Raw genomic sequence first — 26,456 nt, 5'->3', positions numbered from 1 at the left:
ATCTACTGAAGCTAAATCAAAATAAAAATACCGCCAAGCTGGGCACCTGGATGGTTCAGTCCATTATGCATCTGACTCTTGATCTCAGCTCAGGTCTTGATCTTACGGTCATGACTTCAATCCCCTCATTGGGCTCCACGCTGACTCCACTTAATAATAATTTTAAAAAAAATTACCAAGTATTTGTCAATTAATGTCATGTGTAGAAAGGGCTAGAGAAGCCTACACATGTAAACTCTCTGCCATCAAGAAGTTTACAATCAAAGTAACTGGAATCAAAATGCATTTTTGTAAGTTGTCTATTGAGTTCCTGGCATGGACAGAATGTGATCCCCAAAATTCATATGTTGAAGCCCACATCACCAATGTGATGGTATTGGAGGTGAAACTTCTAGGAGATAATTAGGTCATGAAAGTGGAATCCTCATGAGAGGAATTAGTGCCCTTATAAGAAGAGACACAAGAGAGATGATCTCTCACTCTGCCATGTGAGGACACAGCAAGAAGGGAACCCTTTGCAAACCCGCCATGAAGAAAACCCTCACCAGGGGCACCTGGGTGGCTCAGTTGGTTAAGCAACTACCTTGGGCTCGGGTCATGATCCAAGGGTCCTGGGATCAAGCCCCATGTCTGTCTCCTTACTCAACGGAGACTACTTCTCTCTCTCCCTCTGCCTGCTGCTATGCCAGCTTGTGCTCACTCTCTCTCTGTTAAATAAAATTTTTAAAAAGGGCGCCTGGGTGGCTCAGAGGGTTAAAGCCTCTGCCTTCGGCTCAGGTCATGATCCCAGAGTCCTGGGATCGAGTCCCACATCGGGCTCTCTGCTCTGCAGGGAACCTGCTTTCTCCTCTCTCTCTGCCTGCCTCTCTGCCTACTTGTGATCTCTGTCTGTCAAATAAATAAATAAAATCTCTAAAAAAAAAAATAAAATAAAAAAAACAAACTAAAAAAAGAAAGAAAGAAAAGCCCTGCCTTAACTTTGCAGGTCACCTTTAAAAAAAAAAAAAAAAAAAGGGAAGAAAACCCTCACCAGGCACTGAATCTGCCAGTGCCTTAATCTTGGACTCCCCAGTCTTCTGAATTGTGAGAACTAAACATCTGTCTGTCAAGCTACACAGTTTACAGTGTTCTGTCATAGAGCAGCCAAAACTAAGACAGCTCCTAAGTCAGATCCTCTCTACTTCTCCACTACTCTCTGTCAGAAAGTACCCATAGATGCACACAACTACCACAAATATGATTTGTTTGAAATCTCCCGCAAATATCGCAGTTAAAGAAATGGGCCTAGCAGGTAAGGCATTGCCATTCACAAGATTAACTGCTGTGCAGGCATGAATGTGAGGTACAGCAGCTTTGCAAATCGTTTTTAAAAATCACGATGCTTACCTGTTCTAACAAAAAAAATTAATTAAAAGCTAAAAAGTGGGAAGAGAATGTTGAGAACCGTTGGTCTAGTACATTGATTTCAAATCAGTTAGAACTGGCAAAGGGTAGAGAAGTCTGTATGAAGAGTTTAAACTCCATTTTATTTTAAATCATAATATGTGTAACTTCAGCTCCAAACTCATTTGTGTAAAGAGTTGTTTTTAGGGGGGGTGGGAGGTTGGGGTACCAGGTGGTGGGTATTGTGGAGGGCACGGCTTGCATGGAGCACTGGGTGTGGTGAAAAAATAATGAATACTGTTTTTCTGAAAATAAATAAATTGGAAAAAAAAAAAAGAGTTGTTTTTAGTTGATGGTTTTGAAACTCTAGAAAATGGGCATGTCTGAATGGATGTGAAGGAGTTACAGGGGTTTTGTCCACAGCACCTTGAGTCTGAATATTTTAACCCATGGGATTCTTTTTTTTTTTTTCAGCATAACAGTATTCATTATTTTTTCACCACACCCAGTGCTCCATGCAATCCATGCCCTCTATAATACCCACCACCTGTTACCCCAACCTCCCACCCCACCCCCGCCACTTCAAACCCCTCAGATTGTTTTTCAGTGTCCATAGTCTCTCATGATTCACCTCCCCTTCCAATTTCCCCCAACTCCCTTCTCCTCTCTAACACCCCTTGTCCTCCATGCTATTTGTTATGCTCCACAAATAAGTGAAACCATATGATAATTGACTCTCTCTGCTGGACTCTTATTCAGGTCAGATTCACTACAGCCCACCAATGGGAGTGTCCCCAGTAATCTGAACCAAAACAGTTTCAGAGTGTTAGAATATTTTTTTTTTTTTAAATGTTAAAGTTAGGGGAGCCCGAGTGGCTCAGTCATAGGGCGTTAACCTTCAGCTCAGGTCATGATCTCAGGGACTTGGAATCAAGTCCACATCAGACTCCCTCCTCAGCGGGGGGCCTGGATTCTCCCTGTCCCACTCACCCTGCTTGTGTTCCCTCTCTCACTGTGTCCCTCCCCATCAAATAAATAAATAACAAAATCTTTTTTTTTTTTAAGAAAAAGAAAAAAAGGAGTAACCAGCTAATCTCATTATACTTGGTGGTTTGACAACGTTTTAAGATTTCAAATATATGGTAACCCAGAATCTTACTTCTTACAACTATTTGTTTGAGAGTATAAGGTGGTCATAGTTTGCGAATCTTTCTTGCTGCATCATGCCATGGACTATCAATAGCCTCTTTGTCACTAGAAAGAGAGTCATTCATGCCTTTAAATCCAATCATATTACAGAACTAATCCCAGAAAACCCAAAACCAATTCAGAAAACTCATCCTTAAGATTCTGTTTCTTGGGGCGCCTGGGTGGCTCAGTGGGTTAAGCCGCTGCCTTCGGCTCAGGTCATGATCTCAGGGTCCTGGGATCGAGTCCCCATGTCGGGCTCTCTGCTCAGCAGGGAGCCTGCTTCCCTCTCTCTCTCTCTCTGCCTGCTTCTCAGCCTACTTGTGATCTCTGTCTGTCAAATAAATAAATAAAATCTTTAAAAAAAAAAAAAGATTCTGTTTCTCTAAAAATACTCTGGGAACCAAATCTGTATCAGTCAAGGAAAATAGAAACAATCAAATAGATAAATAGATAGATACTGTATAATATATATACTATATATTATAAAAGAGATAGATTTCAAGGAATGGGCTTATAGGACTGTGGGGGTTGGCAAGTCCAAAATCCATAGGGTAGGCTGAACACTCTCAGGCAAGAGCTGATGTTGCAGTCTTTATTTTTTTTTTAAGATTTATTTATTTATTTTGAGAAAGAGAGTGCATAAAAGTGAGGGAGGGGCAGAGGGAGAGAGAGAGAAACTTCAGCAGATTCCCTGCTGAGCACAGAGCCTGACATAGGGCTCAATCTCTAGACCCTGAGCTAGTGACCTGAGCCAACATCAAGAGTTAGATGCTTAATCAGCTGAGCCACCCGAGTGCCCCTGTTGCTTCAGTCTTAAAGCAGAATTTCTTTTTCCTCAGAGAAACTACAGTTTTTGTTCTTAAAGCCTTTAACTGATTGAATGAAACCCACCTACATTGCTAAAGATAATCTTCCTTATTTAACGTGAAGTAATTGTAGATGTTAACCCCATTTACAAAATACCTTCACAGCAAAGACTTAATGTTTGATTGATTAACTGGGCACCATAGCCTAGCCAAGTTGACCCATAAAACTATCATAATCTGTAATAATGACTTCTATTTTCATTATAATTACACAATCCCTTTGGTTATCCAACACAATTAGGACATTGCAAACTTTGTCCAAATTATATTTTTTGCTTCCAGTTCTTCCAAAATCATGAAGAAATTATCACTTACATTTAATTTATATTATTTATTCATGGTTAAACACTACTTACAGAGTCAATAATTTCATATATAACAGCTCTACCACCAGGAAAAAAAAAAACTCTTAGTGGTTTGCAGATAATGTTCTGAAGACATTTATTTATAGCTAAGAATTGCCAGAAATAACAACCAAATTAATAATTAAATACAAAGCTTTTATTGCAAAGGAACAAAGCTAAAATAAATAGAAACTATCTGAAATTTTTCAACACACGAATTCATGGAGCTCTTATTTAACTGAACAGTTATTACAATAATAACTAACAACCTGACATCTTTCAAGTCCCCTGGAGTTCTTGGCCCCTAAATCTGAGAAAGGAGAGAGGGATAGCCTGGCAATTCAGACTGTGTGGGAAGAAATAAAAAAGAAATCAATGAAAAATTATGGAAAAACATGGAGACATGTAGAAAATAATCTGATTCCATAGAAGGGAATGGATTTTTAGTCATAAACCCAAATATGCAAAACTAGATTTTGTTTTCCTATCACTGAAGTAAATTTCATTTATTTCATTTACTGCTACCAGGCAGTATGGAAGCTCAGGATTTCCATATTATCTGATAGCAGAAAGTTAAATAGAATAATTTCTAGGTAAACTCTGTCAAATGAATGATTACTCAGTCATTCTGTGTTTTCAGTCAGTCAATTCAGGACTTTTTTTTTTTTCTTTTTTTTTTTTCTTTTTTTTTTTTTCAGGAAAATCCAGGGACATTTCCCAAGGTCTTAAGTGCCAGAGAACTTATGGAAGTACCTATACTTCACCAGGTAAGGTATCTGGTTCTTAAAGGTTCTCTGTCTTCTGTGGGTATCTGCAGAGATAAAACTTACCTCATTGGGTCTTCAGTGGTGAACGTCTATTCCAGCTGTGGTATCTCATTCTAATGGTCCGTGCAACATCTGCTGACTGCTTTCTTTCATCATGATGTGCCTTCATTCATGTCTGGAGACAACTTCTGATCCATCAGCCTTTTCTCAGTCAATCATAACCCTCTCTTGAGAGCATGGGGAATTTTCTAATGCTCTTCTGCACTCCTCCGGGTGGTCAGGGGATGCTGGAGGCAGCCTCAGGCACATTCTGCTCAGACCTTCCCTGCAGGTGTTTGTCACTGCCAAACCCTACGTTGGGAGGTGCTTCTCTATCAAGCTTAGATTTCTCCCCAAGTCTAGTTTGGGAAGGGATGCACTCACACACTCCTAGCCTACCTGGGGTATAATGTCATTACATGCACATGCACATGCACACAGACACACACACACACACACACACACATACACACACACACACGTAGCCTGGGGAGAGGAGACAGGACCCTGGAGGCTTTTCACCAGTAATTAATTCTATTCTTGGCTATCATTGGAAAATTTACTTTTCCCACTAGCTCATCCACTTGGATGTGGGAATGGTACATGCCCAGATCCTTGCCTCAGTACTCAGAAACTTTTCTTGCTAATCCACTGTCTCTATGGGGGCAAATATAAAGATATTTTTATTAAGGTTATTTTTATTTTGGTTGTATCACCCTTTGCTCAAAAATAACAAAGTTTCACCAATACAATGAATTGAAAGTTTTGGCCAAAAAGTGAAGGTGGAAGGAAACTCGGTTCTGGCTTTCATGACACTCTAGTTAGAATATTCTAACAGAGAGATCACTATTGTTCCATGTTGACTATGTAGATGCAGTAGTAAGGCTTCCTGGGGTTTTATAATATCCAACAGGTTTTTATTTTAATTCAGGGCCCATTATGTTTTCTATAATTGGTCTTAGACAAGTTAGTTAACCTCTTTGAAACTTATTTCCCTCATTCCCCATACCTATCTCATGGAATTATTGTGGGAGTTAATGAGATAACAACCGTTATGTGGGTTCCCTAATCAAATTGGGCAAAATTTTAAAGTCTCAGTCCACATAATCTTAACATAAACTGTTATATAAAAGCCAAGTTTCTCTGAAGATTAGGTGGTTAAGATAGTCACGATAAAATAATCATTTATCCAATAAGTTACTTTTCACTTCTTTATTTTCAGTCTAAAATAACTGAATTGTTTTCTTTTTTTTTTTAAGATTTTATTTATTTATTTGACAGACAGAGATCACAAGGCAGAGAGGCAGGTGGGGTTGGGGGGAGCAGGCTCCCTGCTGAGGGGCTCGATCCCAGGATCCTGGGATCATGACCTGAGCCGGAGGCAGAGGCTTTAACCCACTGAACCACCCAGGCGCCCCCGTTTTCTTATTTGAATGTCCAAATACTCAAAGCATGAGATTTCTTTAAATTTTTTGTTAGAAGGCCTGTATATTTAAAGGGCAACATTTTCCATTATAAGAACTACTGACAAATATCAGAGAAATCGTATGTAAATAAAAGCTCTATAGCAACTTTGTCATATTTAAGATCAGGAATCAGATTTCTACTCTATCACATAGTGCTAATAAGTGCTTCATCAACCTTTCTTATCCTTTCAAAATTATTGTATAGACCTCTTTCTACTGTAGAGATCTTCAGATGTTCATTCAACATAATTTCATAAATGTATTACCAATCTTAATATTGACTTTTTATTAAAATCCTTAATTAACCACAAAAATGGCAAATTTTTAAAAAGATTTTATTTATTTATTTGCGAGAGAAAGAGAGAGCATGAGCAGAGGGGAAGGGCAGAGAGAGAGAGAGAAGCAGACACCCTGCCTAACAGGGAGCCTGAGGCAGGACTTGCTCCCAAGACCCTGAGATCATGACCTGAGCCAAAGGCAGATGCTTAACCTACTAAGCCACCCAAGTGCCCTCCAAAAATGCTGTGTTATCCCCTCCCTCCAAAAAAAACGCTGGCTATAAGATATCAGAACCAGGTAACTGTGTAAAAACTCATAATAAACTATATTTAGCCTACATCTCTTAGCTCTAGTCATTACAACACTTTGAACAAGACAGATGATTGTCTATTCAGTGTGTAGCAACTTCCAGTGTCTAATTACCTTACCAAGCAAGGGATGTTCTTCTTACATCCACCTAAACTCCTCCTGCAGTGCCATTGTGATGCTAACTACCCGACAACCTGAAGCTAGCACAGACTTCACAGGTTAAGATCACAACCTCCTCCACAGCATCTTCACTTCAGACACAGCTACAAGGTCCAGAGTTCCCAGGCCTCCAAACTTCTTTCCAGCTGACTAAAAATTTGGAGGTTCCCACTACCCCCTCAGTTTAATAATTGGACAGGAAGACTCACAGGACTCAGGAAAGCACTACATTTATGATTTTTATTTTATTACAAATGATGAGAATCAAGACCAGGTGAAGGAAGAAACCTAATGAATACTGTTTTTCTGAAAATAAATAAATTGGAAAAAAAAAAAAAAAAAGAACCTTATAAGACCTCACCAGGTGAGGTCTGGGAAGGTTCCAAACACAGAAGCTCCATGACCTCTCCTGCTGAGTCGGAACACATCACCTTCTTGTCCCATTGATAAACTCACCATCTAAGAAGTTCATTCAGCCTTGGTGTCCAGAGCTTTAATGGGATTTCATTAAGTAGACATGATTTATTGAGTCATTGGACATGTGACTGAATTTCATCTCCAGCCCCTCTTCCCTCTCCAGAGGTTATATTAATGACACCTGGCTCAAACCCTCTTTTAAAAAAAGAAAAGAAAAAAAAAAGCTGCAACCCTCTAATTGCATGGTCAGTCTTTCCAGCATGGCCAGCCCCCACCGTGAAACTATCTAGCGGGCTACATTGAATCATCTCATTTGCATAATCTCAGGAAGGGTCTGAGGGTCTGAGGGGCCCACCTTGAATACCACACTCCCCGGGGAAATTCCAAGGGTTTAAGATCTCCATCCCAGGAACCAGGGCAAAGACCAGACAAATTATTTGATATAACACTTTTTACTACAACTTAACATACATAAGCAGATAAATGGAGGCTCCTGAAATGTGTCTTATGAAACCCTTATTGACAGCTTTGTTTTATTCCCTTGTAGGTATCATTTTACCAGTGAAATTACTTCTAATTCATGGTCCCAGGGCAGATGTTAGCGAGCAGTGAGTTATCAAATTACCTCTTATTAAAATTTTAAGAAAAATGTCAAGCAAGCTTTCATTTTCCATTATGTGATTTTTATTTCTCCTCTGAACTATTCAGAAAACTTTTCAATAACTTGAAGATAAAATCTCCTTTTTGGTCATCATATTTCCTCACTTCCACACAGAACAGAAGAGAACCAGATTTTCCACACTCTTGGGTAGAAGCAAGGGTACAAAAATGAGTCCTTCACTTCATTGGTTGTAGAGAAAAATCATAAGTTTTAATAATAAATACTAGAAAACTGCCCTGGCCTTTATGATGAAAGCACTACTTCTATCATTCTAAGTTGACCTGATTTTACATTATATTATAGGTAAGAACCCAACCAGTAGAGCTGATTAAAGAAACAGTAGTTCTGTCAATGAACATATGCTAGTAATTGGACCAGGTGTACTATGACCAACTTAAGGAGAATACATAATATTCATTTCTTTTACTATGAGTTATATCTTTAATATGGGAGATGTTTCACTGAATGTTCATGGACAAGCATCTACAGATGGGCTCAAGGGCTCCTGAAGTGATATGTAAAATGATATAGATTTTTTAATGCATTATTTTTATCAGATTCCCAAAGTCCAGGGAGGAAAAATTTTCCTCTACCCTTCAAATTTCTTTTGACTCATTTAAGAATTAAATCGACAATGATACAGACTAAAAGGAAAAAATTAAATGTAATTACACATATATGGGGGCTCCATAAAAATATGAGGTCCATAGGAGTTAAGGAAATTGAGATTTATATCCCTTTCTGAGCTAAGGAGAAGGGGATAAGTGTTTGGGGCTCTGAGAATTCTTGGTGAGAGAGCTCATTTTTCTCCTGGTCACCTCTCGCTCTGATTTTCTACCGTATTCACTACTTATAACAACATCTGTAACATGGAAAATAGCTGTTTCCTTAATTCCCCAAAGTACTATTATCATAAGTCACTTTACTGAAGGCTTTGAAAAACTGAGAAGGATCATGAATAACCATGTTTCTAGTTTCTGTAAACTTGATGCTTTACTACCTATACTCTGCATATGTTGGACATGCCTTATTCGGGACAACCCAGTAATATGTTTGAGTCACTTTGATTGAGTCGTCGCCCCTGCCTCCCAAAGAGGAGTCCTTCTCTTAGTCTGCTTTTCAGATACAAACCAATCAACCCAGAGTCCACACCCCCAACCACCTCCTTACTGTGGGCCACTATCCAACTGCCCTAATCACCCCAAACAACCCAGCCAGCTCTTACGCCCTGAGGTCTGCTGAAATTATTCAAACTAGCCAATTCCAAGCCTGCTTACTCTGCCTCCACTGCTCCTTTACGAAGAAACCACAATAAACTCTAATCCACGTTTTTTCCCCTTCACTCCTTCATGACAGAGGGTTACGGTGCCCCTTCACATGACACCGACACCCACACCCCCCCGCCCCCATAGCATGGCATGCCAGTTCCTCTTGGTGATCCTTTGGCTTTACTGTAAATTTTCTATTAACCCACTATAGTCTAGAACAAATCAAAACAGGCACAGAACAGGAGTCAACTTACAATTAATTACTAGATATCCCTGTTCCTCAGCCGTATCTACAGAAAATTTCTTAGCAGCGATATTTTTGATATTATCATGGGATGCTGCTCCCCACTGAGGCTATTACTCCCTGTGGTTTCTTCTCTTTTCATCCTTCAGTTCCCCACTCCCTCCTATTCAGATGGCAGAAAAATGCATGAATGTTCCTGTTATTTTACTAAGCAGAACACTTTTTTTTCATTCTTCACTCATCTAGGATTTCCATAACCAAAATATCTACTAAGAGTTTTCCTAAAGAAAAGAGCTGTCTGCCTTTAAGATATAATATGGATATGCAACAACAATTTAATCATTGAAAGCAAATTTTTTCCTGTTAAATATGTATCTGGTAAATACTAAAGCAGTCCATGCTTTGGAACCAGAGAGGACCACAAGCACACTATCAATTTGATATACTAACAGTTTAACATTTACTACACACATGTTATTCAAGTATGCACCTGGTAACCAAAATTAATATACAAGAATTTCTGTTTACTGGGCGTCTGGGTGGCTCAGTGGGTTAAGCCTCTGCCTCCAGCTCAGGTCATGGTCTCAGGGTCCTGGGATCAAGCCCCTCATCAGGCTCTCTGCTCAGCGGGGAGCCTGCTTCCCCCTCTCTCTCTGCCTGCCTCTCTGCCTACTTGTGATCGCTCTCTCTGTCAAATAAATAATTTCTGTGTACCAACAATAAGCAGTAGAAAATAAAGTGTAAAATATCCCACTAAAAATAACCATAAAACCTATAAAATACCAAGAATAGTCTTAACGAAAAACACAGAGGAACTATTCTGTAAGTTCAAAACTCTACTGAGGGCATAATTATATAAACTAAAACAATAGGAAAGGCAAGCCATAATATTGTAATAGGAAGTCTAAATAGTACAACAGTATCAGTTTTGCCAATATTAATGTGTAAATTCAATGATACAAAATAAAATTACAAAAGCACTGGCTTTTGGGATTTTCAACTTCTAATCAGAGGCTTAAGAACAAATCAAATTATTTTTAGGTTAGCAAAAAAAAACAGACATGAAGGAATATCTAGGGAAAAATTTAAGATGAATAATACTAAAGAAAAATATATATTATAATGTATTTAAGGATATTATAAAACTATATTTCAAAAAGATACTTATACCCGAGTGTTCACAGAGCATTATTCACAGTAGCCTAAAGAAGAAAACAACCCAAATATAGATCAGCAGGTGGATGGATTTAAAAATGCAGTATATTCACATAACAATATTATTTAGTTGTAAAATGAATGAAATTTTGATACATGCTACAATATAGATGAACCATGAAAACATTCACAGAAGGACAAATATTGTATGATTCCACTTATATTAGGTACCTAGAATAGGCAAATGCATAGAGATAGAAAGTAGAACAGAGGTTACGGGGGCAGGAGGGAAAGGGAAAAAGAATTATTGTTTAATGAGTACAGAGCTTCTATTTGAGATGTTAGAAAAGTTCTGGAAATGGATAATGATACAGTTCATTGTTAATGTAGGTAACACCACTGATTTGTACACTTAAAATGACTAAAATGGTAAATTTTATGTTATGTACATTTTGCATAACAAAATAGCAATTAAAAATAGCAAAAAAAATTAATCTGAACAATGTAATATTGGTGCCTTCCCTGCAGACAGAACAATGACCAATATAAAAAGCTCAAGAAACAAATCGAAGTATTTCTTTGAATTATTTTCAAAGAAGATTATGTTTCTAATATATGCTATATTCTAAAATAGGTTCTAGGTAAATATAAATCTTTTAAAATACAGCACTAGAACAAAAATGTAGAATAATTATTTGAACTTGGAGCATGGAGACTTTTCCTTACTATAACAGTAGGTGGAATAACCATAAAGGAAGAAGTAAGTAAAGTTGACTATATCAAAATGCTGTAATTTTGTAACTCAAAAAAACATCATTATCATAGTCAAAATGTAAACCATAAACTGGGAAAATGTCCTTTCTATGTAAAAAGACTGTACAAATAAAATAAGATAGACACTTCAGTAGAAAATTGACCAAAGGATATAGACAGGCAATTTCCAAAACAAGAAAAGCAACAGATCAATGATATATGGAAAAGTTTTCAATGGTAAAAAATGTTTACTGGCATTGCTATGTGAATTATGACAGAAAATCACAGGAGAGACAGATACCCTCATGCTGTATTGATGGAAGCATAAATCGATTCAACTTTTGAAAAAGAACCATTTGGCAGACTATATCAAAAGCCTTTCATACAGCAATTCCACTTCTAGAAACCTATTGTAAGGAAATTAATGATCAAGTGCACAAAATAGACATGCAAGAATGTTCACTGCAGCAAAATTTATAAAATGGAGAAATTCTAAAGTGTACCCAACAAAAGGTGATTAATTGAATTGATTCAATAGAGTAAATTATGTCACATTCTTAAAATGAAATGCCATGCAGCCATTAAAACTATTATGAAGACTTTATGAAGTGAACTTAACATTTTTGTGATAAATTGCTAAGAAGAAAAAGGGCCACAAAAATATTTACAGAATATGATTTCATTTTCATAAAAATGAGTAAGTATAAATATATGTATATATATTTGCAAGAAAAATGTATCTAGAAAGATATAAAAACAGAAAAATAAAAATGTATTGCATACTTTATAATGACAACAGTGGATATAAAAAAGACAACTAAGTTTCCCCTAAGTTTCCATTTTTGTTTCCTATTTTTCTAAGTTTCCATTTTTGTCAAAACAAAATCATTTTGTTTTCCATATTCCCATATTCCCTTTGATTTCTGCCTTATAAGCAAACAAAATTTGACAGAGTCATCATAATCACTAACAAAACCTTCCTTAGAATTCTACTGCATCAGAAACAAAGAAAAACTTATAAAAGAAAGAAATGGGGGGCGCCTGGGTGGCTCAATGGGTTAAAGCCTCTGCGTTCAGCTCAGGTCATGATCCCAGTGTCCTGGGATCAAGCCCCACATTGGCCTCTCTGCTCAGCAGGAGCCTGCTTCCCTTCCTCTCTCTCTGCCTGCCTCTCTGCCTACTTGTGATCTCTGTCAAATAAATAAATAAAATCTTAAAAAAAAAAAAAGTATCTATATTAAAGAAATTTTTTTAAAAAAGAAAGAAATGGATGGAGGGATGGATGGACAGAGAAATGGACAGATATTCACTCATAAATCAGCAAGGCACTTACTTTTTTTTTAATTTTTAATTTTTTATTTTTTCCAATTTATTTATTTTCAGAAAAACATTATTCATTATTTTTTCACCACACCCAGTGCTCCACGGCTTGCATGGAGCACTTACTTTTTTTTAAAGATATACTAATTTATTTTAGAGAGTGAGCACAAGCTAGGGGAGGGACCCAGAGAGAGGGAGAGAGAGAGAGACTCTAAAGCAGACTCCCTTCCAAGTGCAGAGCCCAACACAGGGCTTGATGCCAGGACCCTAAGATCACGAGTCCGACGCTTAACAACTGAGCCACACAGGCGCCCTGACAACTTACTTTTTAAGATCACAGTTCACAATAAGGAAAAGTCACCATCAATGTCACTATCAATTTCCATGGAGTTTTACCAAGATTCAGAAAGTGTGATTGGGAGAGGGCAGGGCAAGCTGTACCTTCCTGAGCACAATTTCACAAAACAAATCTTTTCTACAGTTAAAAAAAAAAAAAAAATGTTGACACAGCTATTGTTGAAACTATGCCAGAAAAATCCCTAGAGGAAGCTATATGAAAGCAAGACCATGAGGCTCCAGAGAAGTTACTTAAAGGGTCACACCTGCACACCTGTCCACTCATTGTCATCCAACCAGCTGGTCCAGCTTCTTCCCCAAACTGGCTCTCCAAGAGGTTGGCACTTAGCCAAGCCACTGCAAGGACCACATTCATGGGAAATGGCTCCACTCGGCTTTTGTATCACGACATAGACCAAAAGACTTCTCCTATCCTTCAGAGCCTTACGGGGTCATTTTACATCTTTTGGTGTGACTATTTAGATGATGTCTGTCTCTGCAGCTAGACTCCAAGCAAGCTGAGCCTGGACTCCATCTATGTTTGCACACCTCCGTATCCCTAGCACAGTGCGTGACACTAACGGGCTCTCAACAGGTACAAGTGAGGGAGAGGAAAGCCAGTGAATTAGATCTACACTGCTATCTTTTACTTTCCTAGCCTTAATCTCTTCATCTAAAAACAAAGATTTGGATTATTGTGAGGACTAAAATTAAATAAGGTGTGTTCTGTGGCTATCCCAGTAAATTCTTCATAAAAACAAATTCTCTCGTACTTTCTGTTCTTCTCCAAGTTATCGCTGGAGCTCCATGACCTATGAGATATGTAAATAAGCAAAATTGAATCTCCCATCTGTAAAATAAGGGATTAGGTGCTCATTAAAGCCATGTCACCCCTAACAATCTCTAATTTAATATAAATCCCCCAAAAATTGTCCCTGGGAGATGGACCCACAATACATTCTGGTGGCTACAGTTGGATGTGGCACTTAGAAGGAGCCCAAGGTGTGGAAATAATCCAGAAAGCATGAAGGATAATACCAAACTTCAAACATTCTATTTGGAGGTGGAAAGAGGAATTAGTGGCCAGAATATATGTACCTCAAACAAAGGACCACCAGTGAAATCAGGTTACTCATTGACAAGGAGTAGCATTTTAGAAATCTAATATTTCAATTGCATCAAAACCGACCTTGTAAAAAAAACAAAAAACAAAAAACTTTTTCCTCTTCCATTCATCTACAAGTATGGCTTGTGTCATCCCAGGAACTGTGGCATTTGTTCGTTGAACCACTGTTCTTCTCAGAAGATGGTTTTTCACCCCAACAAAAATAACTATGAATCACTGGCTCTAGGAATATTTTCTCCCTTGCTTTGTTCACAGTGTGAATGACAGATTTCAGTGTGTTTATTTCTTGCCTAAGCAAAAGTTGTCATTAACCTGAAACGGTCTATGTTGCAAATGCAAAGTGCTCTTCTTATTTTCAAATTTGAGGCAACTATGAAGTTCTAATTAGGAGTTCATAATTTTCCTCAAGGAAGGATAAGAGTAACGAGGGCAGGGGGGAAATTTCACAGCGAGTGGAAAGCCTCCTGGTTATTTACAGTTTTTCTCCTGATACAACCATTTGTGTGACTTGAAAACTAAAAGAAAAACATTCATTTCATATTTATTCTCGCAGCTTTCTATAACATCTATAATCAACATGTTGAAAAAATTTTACGTATGTTTCCAGGTTTTATAATGGAAAAAGCACTTAATACAGACACACAATGTTTTTTATTCCCTGTTTCCCCTGTTAAAAGATTTTTTTTTTTTTTTGGTTAAACATCCCTGTGAAATTGAATCTAACTTATAGTTTTTCCTTGTGAAGTTGCTACAGTATGAGAAATTTTCATTTCTATTGCCATGTTCTCTCAGAGAATCTTGTATTTCTCCACACAGATCACATACCCACACATTCTTGTAATTGCTTGTCTAATTATCTGACTAGAAAAATATAACCTCCTTGAAGGCAGAGCACATTACTGGTTCTCTGAATGTATGAACACATCACTTAAAAGAAAACTAATGAATAAATCAATTCAAAGGGAATATACATACAACTCTGTAAAATAGAACACATCCTTACAAGATTATATAATTCTTATTGTCACACTTATGATCCAAAAATTCTAACGTGAATTTAATTTTTTGAGCTTTATTGAGATTTTTTTGATACACCGTAAATGGGGCACCTAGGTGGCTCAGTCGGTTAAGCATCTGCCTTCTGCTCAGGTCATTATTCAGGGGTGTGGGACCAAGCCCCATCTCATGTTCTCCCTTCTCCCTCTCTCTCCCTCTGCTGCTTATAGTCTCTCTCTCTCTCTTTCTCAAATAAATAAATAAAATCTTTTTTAAAAATGATATACTGTAGATGTAAGTTTAAGGGGAACATGAGATAATTTGATAAATGTATACATTGCAAAATGATTACCACAATGAGGTAGTTAACACCTCCATCCCATGACATAATTACCTGTGTGTGTGTGTAGTGATACCACCGCTTACCAATTTTCAAGTATGTAATACAGTATTTTAAATTATAGCCACCGTGCTATACATTAGATCCCCAGGATTTATTCATCTTCTAATGGAAGTCTGTACCCTTTAAGCACCATCTCCCTATTTTCTCTACCCCCTCAGCCCGGGGAACCGCTATTCTACTCTATTTCTTTTAGTTTAGCTTTTTTAGATTCCACATAGAGATGACAATATATGTACAATATTTGTCTTTCTGTCTGACTTTCTGACATGATTTTAAATGTAGCAAATAGAAGGCCAGTGGTTTCTAATACACTGACAGAGAAGATGAAGCTTAAGATGATATTGTACTAAATAGTTTCATCATTTCTTTAACTAAAATTCCAAAGTTTTCACTCCCTATCTTGGAATTCCAGGAATGAACATCACTTCTGGCATTAAACAAGAGCATCATTCACATTAAACAAGAGTATTGTACCATACTATGAACATTCATGACATTCATATGCCTTTCCAGTAAATTGGAATAAAATTAAATGGCCTTCAGGAGCCTCTACACTTGGCAACTGCTTAAAATCTGATAACCACAGACTGTGGGAATTAGAAAGGACCTTAGTGCTATCCAGTCCAAATCTCTCATATTGCAGCTGAGAACTGGCCCAGAAAGTAGGTGCCTCATCCAGCAACCTTCCAGCTTTTTTTTATCAGGACCCAGCTCAAAGCTCCTGCCACCTAGTGAGGCCAACTCTGGCCCAGCAGTTCTTTACTTTTCTATTGAGCCATCAAAGTCCTCAGGGAAATTTTTTTTTTTTAAGATAGTGTTTATTTATTTGACAGAGAGAGACGCAGAGAAAGCACAAGCAGAGGGGAGTGGCAGGCAGAGAGAGAGGAAGAAGCTGGCTCCCCCCTGAGCAGGGAGCCTGATTTGGGGCTTAATCCCAGGACCCTGGGAGCATGACCCCAGCTGAAAGTAGCCGCTTAACTGACTGAGGCACTCAGGGGTCCCAGTCTCAAGAAAATTTTAATCATCCATTGGAAAGCATAAATTAATGTAAAAAAAATGTATGCATAAATCCCAACAAATTTTGAATTTTGCCCTTGGGGTTCCTTTCCAATTAAAAAACAAAAACAAAAACAGAAACCAGCATGGTCTTTAGACAGACAAACAATCGTTTGTTCACTCAACAGATCACAGCCTGGACAAAAGTGCAACAGAATATCCAGTTACCAGATATATAACATATAAAGACCGCCTTTGGGTGGGCCAACAGTATTGCTCCGGAGCACAAACAGCCGTGGTCAGAATTCTCTCTGCACAAAGGTTCCCAGCCCTGAAAGGCAGAGGGCGGACAGCATTCAGCTCCATGGTGCAGCACCGCCACCTAGTGGCAGATTTGAAGGACTCTTTCTCACTGCCAAAACTGCCGCAACTTGGCCTTTGTAGGTTAGTGATCTTTTTTTAAGACCATCTGCACCAAGACATAGTCCTGAAACTACTTCTACCTTATTATGGGAACCCCTCTGATTCACAGAGTAAAATCCACCCAGCAAGCGGGAGCCATCTATCATCAAGCCAGCTGAGACCAGAAACAGTTTATACTAGTGAGCAAGAATTTCAGCCTTCAATATCTTTCACTTTAAATAACTCAGTTACTTAAATTGCACTGTTTTTTTCCTCCAGCTGCTGCCTAACCGAAAAGAAGCAAAACGGAAATTGACGGAAGGAATTTGAAGTGCACCGTTTTGCAGAAACCCTCAATGCGACAGAGAAGAGAACACAAAAACAAAATGGAAACATACTCCATCCATGTATTTACCAAAGTTAGTATCTTGAGCCCAAGAAGCGCTCGATTATTTCTAGATATAGTCAGGAAGGAGGGGAAAAAATCAGCATTTTTTTCCTAGGTTTACTTGGCTGTGAACAGCAAGCTGACCTTGGACTTGAGAGCACTTGTTCTAGTTCTGTTTATTTACTTGGGCTCATGGTCTTTTGATGTAAGGCAAAATAACATTTTAAAAAGCAAATGTCCTCTCCCTTAAGAACTGATGGTTGACGAATCAAGCCTGAAAGAGCCTTTGTTGGATGGTAGATCCCACATCCACAGCCAAATTTCTTTGCTTTACACGCTCTATCTGCTGGGTAATGCACATGTTTCATTTCACATAAAAGAAGTTTGTCATTCTCTTCATGGGTGATTTCCCCCTGAGAAAGACCATAAGGTAACCTGGAACAACCTTTTGCTTGATTAATATAAGGACTGAATTTAGTCATTTCCGACTAAAAAACAATAGAACTGCTTGAGTCAGTACCTTAAGGGGAGCTCATTAATAAGAAAGAAATCCGGCAAGTCCTGTGTGTGCTATGGTGACCGCTGTGAATTGTGTAAGACTGATGAATCACAGATCTGTACCCCTGAAACAAATAATACATTATATGTTAACACAAATTTTAAAAATAAAATAAAATAAATCTTAAAACACACACACACACACACACAAAGAAACCATGGGTTAAAACAACACTACAGCAATGGGAGGGTCTCCCACTTTCCCGGTGTGTGTGACTCCTTCACACAACTGCCCGCAATTATGTGATTATGCCCAGATGCCTCAAGTCCAAGGTCACTTTGGGTTTTCAGAAACTGGAAGACTATGAAACCAGATCTGAATTCACAAGAGGAAAAGGTCTGAGAAGGTCGCTTGTACCTCCAGAGCTAATTCTTTTTTCCTACATCTCATGAGGGAACACAGTGTTCCCTGTGAGCTCAGGGAGCCTGGTTTGGAGTGAGAGTCCCCAGGCTGCTCATCCTTGTTCCACACAGAAAGTGGCGGGTCAGAAACACACAGCATTGCCTGAATCATAAATGTCACTTAATAGTCAGCCACAGAGAAGTGAAAAGAAATCTGTAAGTTGTCGAGTGCAGAGGCTTCTATGTGTGAAACACCAATTCCAGGAAACAGTGCAGTTTAACAGAAGCAAAGAGAACCAAGTTAGAGACAGGAATTCACTACCCAAAATATGAGAGAGAGAAAAAAAAAAAAAAGAAGAAGAAGAAGAAGGGTTTGGTTTTTATCATTGCTGTCCCCCTCCTACTTTAGCAGATAACTGACCAGTTGGAATTAACTTGTGTGAACACTGTCTGTACACAGGAAGCCAGTGCTTCTCTTATGGTCGCAAATTGAGACATTTGCTGGAATTTCCTACGGAAGAAAGGGAAAAGGGTACTTAATATCTCCAAAAAAAAAAAAAAAATTGGAAAATGAAAGCTTCTTTCTGAAAATTTCCCCAACCTGGTTTATGAAAAAAGGAGCCTCTTTAGAAGCAGAATAACTCCCTTTGATTAAAGAAATCACCAGTTTGGGATAAAAATGAGAAAACAGTGTCCATGTTATTATTTCTCAAGTATGCCTTAGTATGACCATCCGAGGGGCTAATCATTCTTCTCCAATTACCATTCTTTTCTCAATAAGGACAATTTGTAAGAATATACATTTGGCTTCCAGGTAGATCTCCATATACCCCTCTTTCATTCTACATTTTTTAAAAGTTCCAGAAGGATTTTTCTTATCCCTTGGTTTTCCCTAGTGCCATCATCAAATGCCAGATTTCTTTTTGTGGGCCAGCCTTGCTAGGAGAATCATGCTGAAAAATAAAACGAAAAGAAAATGAGGGCTGAGAAGGAAAACTCATGTGCTAGGCGGACAGCACCTCCCACTTTTTGTTCAAGTGTGGTGGCCCCCGTGCTTTGCTGTCGTGTCTAGCCATCTATGTGCTTGTTGTCGTGGGGAAGGAGAAGCAAACCAGTGTCAAGCAGTGGAACCTTTAGATGTTAGAAGAATAGGCTGGGGTCTCTTTTATATAAAAAGCCAATGATCTTGGTTGCTAAGGATACCTTTTCACAACAAATACGTAGAGAGACCTTGACAAATGACTAGGGATGCTGAATAGAATTTTACAATGAGGCTGCCTGTTTCTTATTGTTTTTCTTACACTTGAGTGTTGTTTTTTTTTAAAAAATGGTATGACACTTTTAGATGGCATAATAAGCCCAGATTGCTTAAAGAAATAATTCCGGGAATCTAAGAAACCCATCTTGATTTAAAAAAAAAAAAAATTCTGCAGCCTAACCTGCCAAACAGGAATTACTACATCTAGGGCTAGAATTTTAGGAATTTCTACACTGTTCAAAGGGAAGTAAAAACTGGAACTGGATTAACCAGACTGATGGTGTGAAAAGCTGAAATTCACTAAATATCTGCTCACTTTAGTTTCATTTTCTGCTACCTATCCACAGTCTAAGAGATAATTCCACATAAAATGAAAAGAAGGAAGGAGAGAGAAAATAATTATGAAGATAATTGTCTTTAAATATAGAAGATGGACATTATTTCTTGGACTATAAATTAAGAAATTAATCCCTGAAAAGTCTACAATGTCAAAACAAAAGAATAATGAATTACAACTGCCCCAGAGTATGCTACCGCTCTGAGAACATCTGTGTGAAACATAAAAAGCATCAGAAAAACAAATGAGAAATCAAGTAATGCATGAATTTCGTGTATTAAATAGAAGACTCTTCAAAAAGCAGTATTCATTATTTTTTCACCACACCCAGTGCTCCATGCAAGCCGTGCCCTCTATAATACCCACCACCTGGTACCCCAACCTCCCACCCCCCCGCCACTTCAAACCCCTCAGATTGTTTTTCAGAGTCCATAGTCTCTCATGGTTCATCTCCCCTTCCAATTTACCCAAAAGCACATACCCTCCCCAATGTCCATAACCCTACCCCCCTTCTCCCAACCCCCCTCCCCCCAGCAACCCACAGTTTGTTTCGTGAGATTAAGAGTCACTTATGGTTTGTCTCCCTCCCTATCCCATCTTGTTTCATGGATTCTTCTCCTACCCACTTAAGCCCCCATGTTGCATCACCACTCCCTCATATCAGGGAGATCATATGATAGTTGTCTTTCTCCGTTTGACTTATTTCGCTAAGCATGATACGCTCTAGTTCCATCCATGTTGTCGCAAATGGCAAGATTTCGTTTCTTTTGATGGCTGCATAGTATTCCATTGTGTATATATACCACATCTTCTTGATCCATTCATCTGTTGATGGACATCTAGGTTCTTTCCATAGTTTGGCTATTGTGGACATTGCTGCTATAAACACAGCCTTTCGCTGGTACGAAATAGAAAAAGCAAGTCAAGAGTTTCAGAGGAGGGAGCTATAGAGAACATATTATCTGATCCCCTCTCTTCCTCAGTTTTATTGAGATATTTAACTGGAATATAGCACTATATAAGTTTAAGGTATACAGCATAATGACTTGCATATACCGTAAAATGATGGCTGCGGCACCTAGGTGGCTCAGTTGGTTAAGCATCCTACTCTTGGTTTCAGCTCAGATCATAATCTCAGGGGGGTTTTTGTTTGCTTGTTTTTGTTTTTATGGTTTTTGTTTATTTATTTATTTATTTGACAGACAGAGATCACAAGTAGGCAGAGAGGCAGGCAGAGAGAGAGAGAAGCGGGCCCCCTGCCGAGCAGAGAGTCCAATGCGGGGCTTGATCCCAGGACTCTGGGATCATGACCTGAGCTGAAGGCAGAGGATTTAACCCACTGAGCCACCCAGGCGCCCCGTAATCTCGGGGTTGCAGGATGGAGCCCCAAGTCAGGGGAGGCTCCACACTCAATGGGGAGTCTGCTTAAGGTCCTCTTCCTCTCCCTCTGCCCTTCTCCCCACTCACGCACATGCATGCTCTCTCTTTTTTCTCTCTCTCTTTCAAATAAATAAATGAAGGTTTAAAAAAAAAAAGAAATGATTGTCACAATAAATTCAGTTAACAATCGTCATGTCATATAGATACAAAATATGAACAAGAAAAAGCCTTTTGTTCCTTGTGATGAATTCTTTAGATCTATTCTCCTAACAACTTTCAAATGTGCCACACAGTAGTGTTAACTACACTCATCACATTGTATACTATACCCCTAGTACTTATTTATCTTACAAGTGGAAATTTGTACTTTTTGACCACATTGATCCTCCCCCCCAACCATGTGCCCATCCCAGAACCAGGAAATGCCAATCCCTTCTTGAATAAATGGGAGCGAAGGTTCAGAAGATGGGCAGGTTTCCCTAAGAGGCCAGGAAAGGGAGAACGAGTGGTCCTGAACCTATCTTCTTTGTTTCACATCAATAGCAATTCCCCACACAGATCTCTCTCCTAATGGTTCACACACAGGTTTCCTTTGGGCCAAAAGGCACCTTCACTAAAATTGAGCCAACTTTTAAAAATTAGAAGATCTCATACAAAACAAAGTTCAGACTCCTGCTTCTACTAAAAATGAGAAGATCTGGGGTATCTGAGTGGCTCAGTCAGTGAAGTGTCTGACTCTCGGTTTTAGCTCTGATCATCGTGATCTCAGAGCAGGATTGAGCCCTGCGTAGGTCTCCATGCTGAGCATGGAGCCTGCTTAAGATTCTCTCTCTCCCTCTCCTTCTGTTCCTCTCCCTGCTCACTCTCAATCTCTCTATTTAAAAAAAAAGGGGGGGGGTTTAAAAATGAGAAGATATGCAACAGGTACATGAAAAGGTGCTCAATGTCACTAACCATTAGGGAAATGCAAATCAAAACCAGAATGAGAGGGACACCTGGGTGGCTCAGTCAGTTAAGCAGCTGCCTTCAGCTCAGGTCATGATCCCAGGGTCCTGGAATCGAGTCCCACATCGGGCTCCTTGCTCGGGGGGAGCCTGATTCTCCTTGGCCTCTGCCTACTTGTGTGCTGTCTCTTTTTCTCTCTCTGACAAATAAATAAATAAACTCTTAAAAAAAAACAGAATGAGATATCACCTCACACCTATTGAATAGCTATTATCAAAAACATGAGAAACAAGTGTTAGCAAGGATGTGGAGAAAATGGAACACTTGTGCACTGTTGGTGGGAATGTAAGTTGGTGCAGCCACTGTGGAAAACAAAATGGAGGTTCCTCAGAAAATTAAAAATAGAACTACTATATGATCCAGCCATTCCGCTTCTGGATATACATCCAAAGGAACAAAATCACTATCTTGAGCAGACATCTGCACCCCCATATTCATTGTAGATTTACAGTAGTCAAGAAATAGAAGAAACCTTAGTGTCCATAGTAGATGAACAGATAAAGAAAATGGAATATTAGTCAGCTATAAAAAGAAGGAAATCGGGCGCCTGGGTGGCTCAGTGGGTTAAAGTCTCTGCCTTCAGCTCAGGTCATGATCCCAGGGTCCTGGGATCGAGTCCCACATCGGGCTCTCTGCTCAGCAGGGAGCCTGCTTCTCTGTCTCTCTCTGCCTGCCTCTCTGCCTACTTGTGATCTCCATCTGTCAAATAAATAAATAAATAAAATATTTTCAAAAAAAAAAAAAAGAAGAAGAAGAAGGAAATCCTGCTATTTGCAACAACATGTATGGATCTTGAAGGCCCTGTCCTAAGTGAAATAAGTCATACATAGAAAGACAAATACCATATGATCTCACTTATATGTGGAATCTTTAAAAAGTAAGGAAAAGAAAAGGAAAGGAGAAAAAAGAAAAGATACAGAGAAGAGATTGGTGGTTGCCAAAGGCAGGGGGTGAGGGATGGGCAAAATCAATGAAGGTAGTCAAAAGGTACAAACTTCTAGTTAGAAGATAAACTAAATAGTTTATCTTAAAGATAAAGATAAACTTCTAGTTAGAAGATAAACTCTGGGGGCACCTGGGTGGCTCAGTGGGTTGGGCCGCTGCCTTCGGCTCAGGTCATGATCTCAGGGTCCTGGGATCGAGTCCCGCATTGGGCTCTCTGTTCAGCGGGGAGCCTGCTTCCTCCTCTCTCTCTCTGCCTGCCTCTCTGCCTACTTGTGGTCTCTCTCTGTCAAATAAATAAATAAAATCTTTAAAAAAAAAAAAAGAAGATAAACTCTGGGGCACCTGGGTGGCTCAGTGGGAGTGGGTTAAGCCTCTGCCTTCCGTTCAGGTCATGATCTCAGTGTCCTAGGATCAAGCCCCACATCAGGCTCTCTGCTCAGCAGGGAGCCTGCTTCCCTCCCCCACTCCGCCTGCCTCTCTGTCTACTTGTGATCCCTCTCTCTCTGTCAAATAAATAAATAAAATCTTTTAAAAAAAAAGATAAATAAGTTCTCGGGAAGCAACATACAGCATGGTGAGTATAGTTAACAAAACTGTATTGCATATTTGTAAGTTGCTAAGAGTAAATATTCAAAGTTTTCATTACAAGAAAATATTTTTTACTATGTGACGTGATTGATATTAACTATGGTTATTACAGTAATCATTTCTCAACATATACATATATCAAATCACTTCTTATTTTTATTTTTTTAAATATTTTATTTGTTTATTTGACAGAGAGAGACACCGCAATAGAGGGAACACAAGCAAGGGGTGTGGGAGAGGGAGAAGCAGGCTTTCCGCTGAGCAGGGAGTCTGATGCGGGGCTTGATCCAAGGACCGTGGGATCATGACCCAAACTGAAGGCAGATGCTTAAGATTTAGCCACTCCAGGTCCCCTCAAATCATTTTTTAAAATAAGAAGTTCTAGTGGCAGTGAATAGCAACCTAACAGAACTATGAATACCAAGAACTAGAAGAAACTAATTAATTTTCCAAATTTTTCAACAAACTCATTTCGCCTGGAGGTATCCATATATGATTGATCCACTGAGGGGAAACCTACTCAAATTATGTTGACTCCCCCCAGAAATACATTCTGTATAATTTTTTTTAAGATTTATTTTTATTTTTATTTATTTATTTGACAGAGAGAGATCACAAGTAGGCAGAGAGGCAGGCAGAGAGAGAGGAAGGGAAGCAGGCTCCTTAGTGAGCAGAGAGCCCGATGCGGGACTCAATCCCAGGACCCTGAGATCATGACCTGAGCCAAAGGCAGCAGCTTAACCCACTGAGCCACCCAGGCGCCCTTAAAATTTATTTTTAAGATGGAATTTCAAAATGCTCATCATCATTAGCCCTCAGGGAGATTCAAATTAAAACCACTTTGAGATATCACCTTACAGCAGTTAGAATGGCCAAAATTAACAAAACAGGAAACAACATGTGTTGGAGAGGATGTGGAGAAAGGGGAACCCTCTTACACTGTTGGTGGGAATGCAAGTTGGTGCAGCCTCTTTGGAGAACAGTGTGGAGATTCCTCAAGAAATTAAAAATAGAGCTTCCCTACGACCCTGCAATTGCACTCCTGGGTATTTTCCCCAAAGATACAGATGTCGTGAAAAGAAGGGCCATCTGTACCCCAATGTTTATAGCAGCAATGGCCACAGTCGCCAAACTATGGAAAGAACCAAGATGCCCTTCAACGGATGAATGGATAAGGAAGATGTGGTCCATATACACTATGGAGTATTATGCCTCCATCAGAAAGGACGAATATCCAACTTTTGTAGCAACATGGACGGGACTGGAAGAGATTATGCTGAGTGAAATCAGTCAAGCAGAGAGAGTCAATTATCATATGGTTTCACTCATTTGTGGAGCATAACCAATAGCATGGAGGACAAGGGGCGTTAGAGAGTAGTAGGGAATTTGGGTAAATTGGAAGGGGAGGTGAACCATGAGAGACTATGGACTCTGAAAAACAGTCTGAGGGGTTTGAAGTGGCGGGGGGGTGGGAGGTTGGGGTACCAGGTGGTGGGTATTATAGAGGGCACAGCTTGCATGGAGCACTGGGTGTGGTGAAAAAATAATGAATACTGTTTTTCTGAAAATAAATAAATTGGGAAAAAAAAAAAAAAAAAAAAAAAAAAAAGATGGAATTTCAGTAAAAAACTGCATTTCCAACAGGTACACAGAGTGATATTATTATATGACTATATCCATGTTCTCTTTCTTTTAAAGCTTATCAGTGAATTTTATTTTGCATAAATGCCAGTGACACAGCTTCACTGTGAGCTAGATATGTTCCAGACTTATACTTAGTTGGCTTATACGTATGGATATTAAAATGAAAGAAACACAAAGTTTTATTATTTCATACTTGCCATATATATCATCAAAACTGGTTTCTAGGGACGCCTGGGTGGCTCAGTCAGTTAAGTGTCTGTCTGCCTTGGGCTCAGGTCATGATCCCAGGGTCCTGGGATCAAGTCCTGCATCAGCTCCTTGCTAAGGGGGGAGCCTGCTTCCCCCCTCCCTCTGCCTGCTGCTCCCCTGTTGTGCTCTCTCTCTGTCAAATAAATAAACAGAATCTTTAAAAAAAAAAAAAACCTGGCTGGATTCCCTGGGTGGCTCAGTTGGTTAAGTGGCTGCCTTCAACGCAGGTCATGATCCCAAGGTCCTGAGATGGAGCCCCACATCAGGCTCGAAGCTCAGCAGAGAGCCTGCTTCTTCCTCTCCCCCTGCTTGACGCTCTGCCTACTTGTGCTCTCTATCTCTCTGTCAAATAAATAAGTAAAATCTTTAAAAATAAATAATAAAAAATTTTAAAAACTGGTTTATAAGTTCTTGATGACACTAGTTCATATTTTTTCATAGTAGGAATTAATCTTTTTAACCTTTTTTTTTCATTGTCACAGTTCATTTATAAGTTCTTAGAACCACTGAAAATAATTCAGTCCCTAAAAGTTTCCTGAGATTTTTTTTCCTAAATTGCTGCTTTTAGCCAAATACAAAATGTTTCCTCCTTAACAAAGGATCCTAATACAGGCAAATGCAGGAAGCATGGCATTTGGTTCCATCTCTCTATATAAATTATGTAAATTATGAAAATGGAGGTATTTTCACTTAACCCACGAGGATGGGTCTGCCTCATCCTTACTACCACCGTATTATTCACAATAGTAAAACTTGCTTTGAAAAATTGTATTCATTAAATTCATAAGTGAGAAAATGAATCACCAAAATGTTAATCAAATCATAATTTATAGTATAACAAATAAATGGAACACTCTCTGTGCCTCATGTACCTGCCTCTCA

Source organism: Neovison vison, chromosome 3 (assembly GCF_020171115.1).
Source record: "Neovison vison isolate M4711 chromosome 3, ASM_NN_V1, whole genome shotgun sequence".
NCBI classification, from domain to species: Eukaryota; Metazoa; Chordata; class Mammalia; order Carnivora; family Mustelidae; genus Neogale; species Neogale vison.
This window is presented reverse-complemented; position numbering follows the sequence as displayed.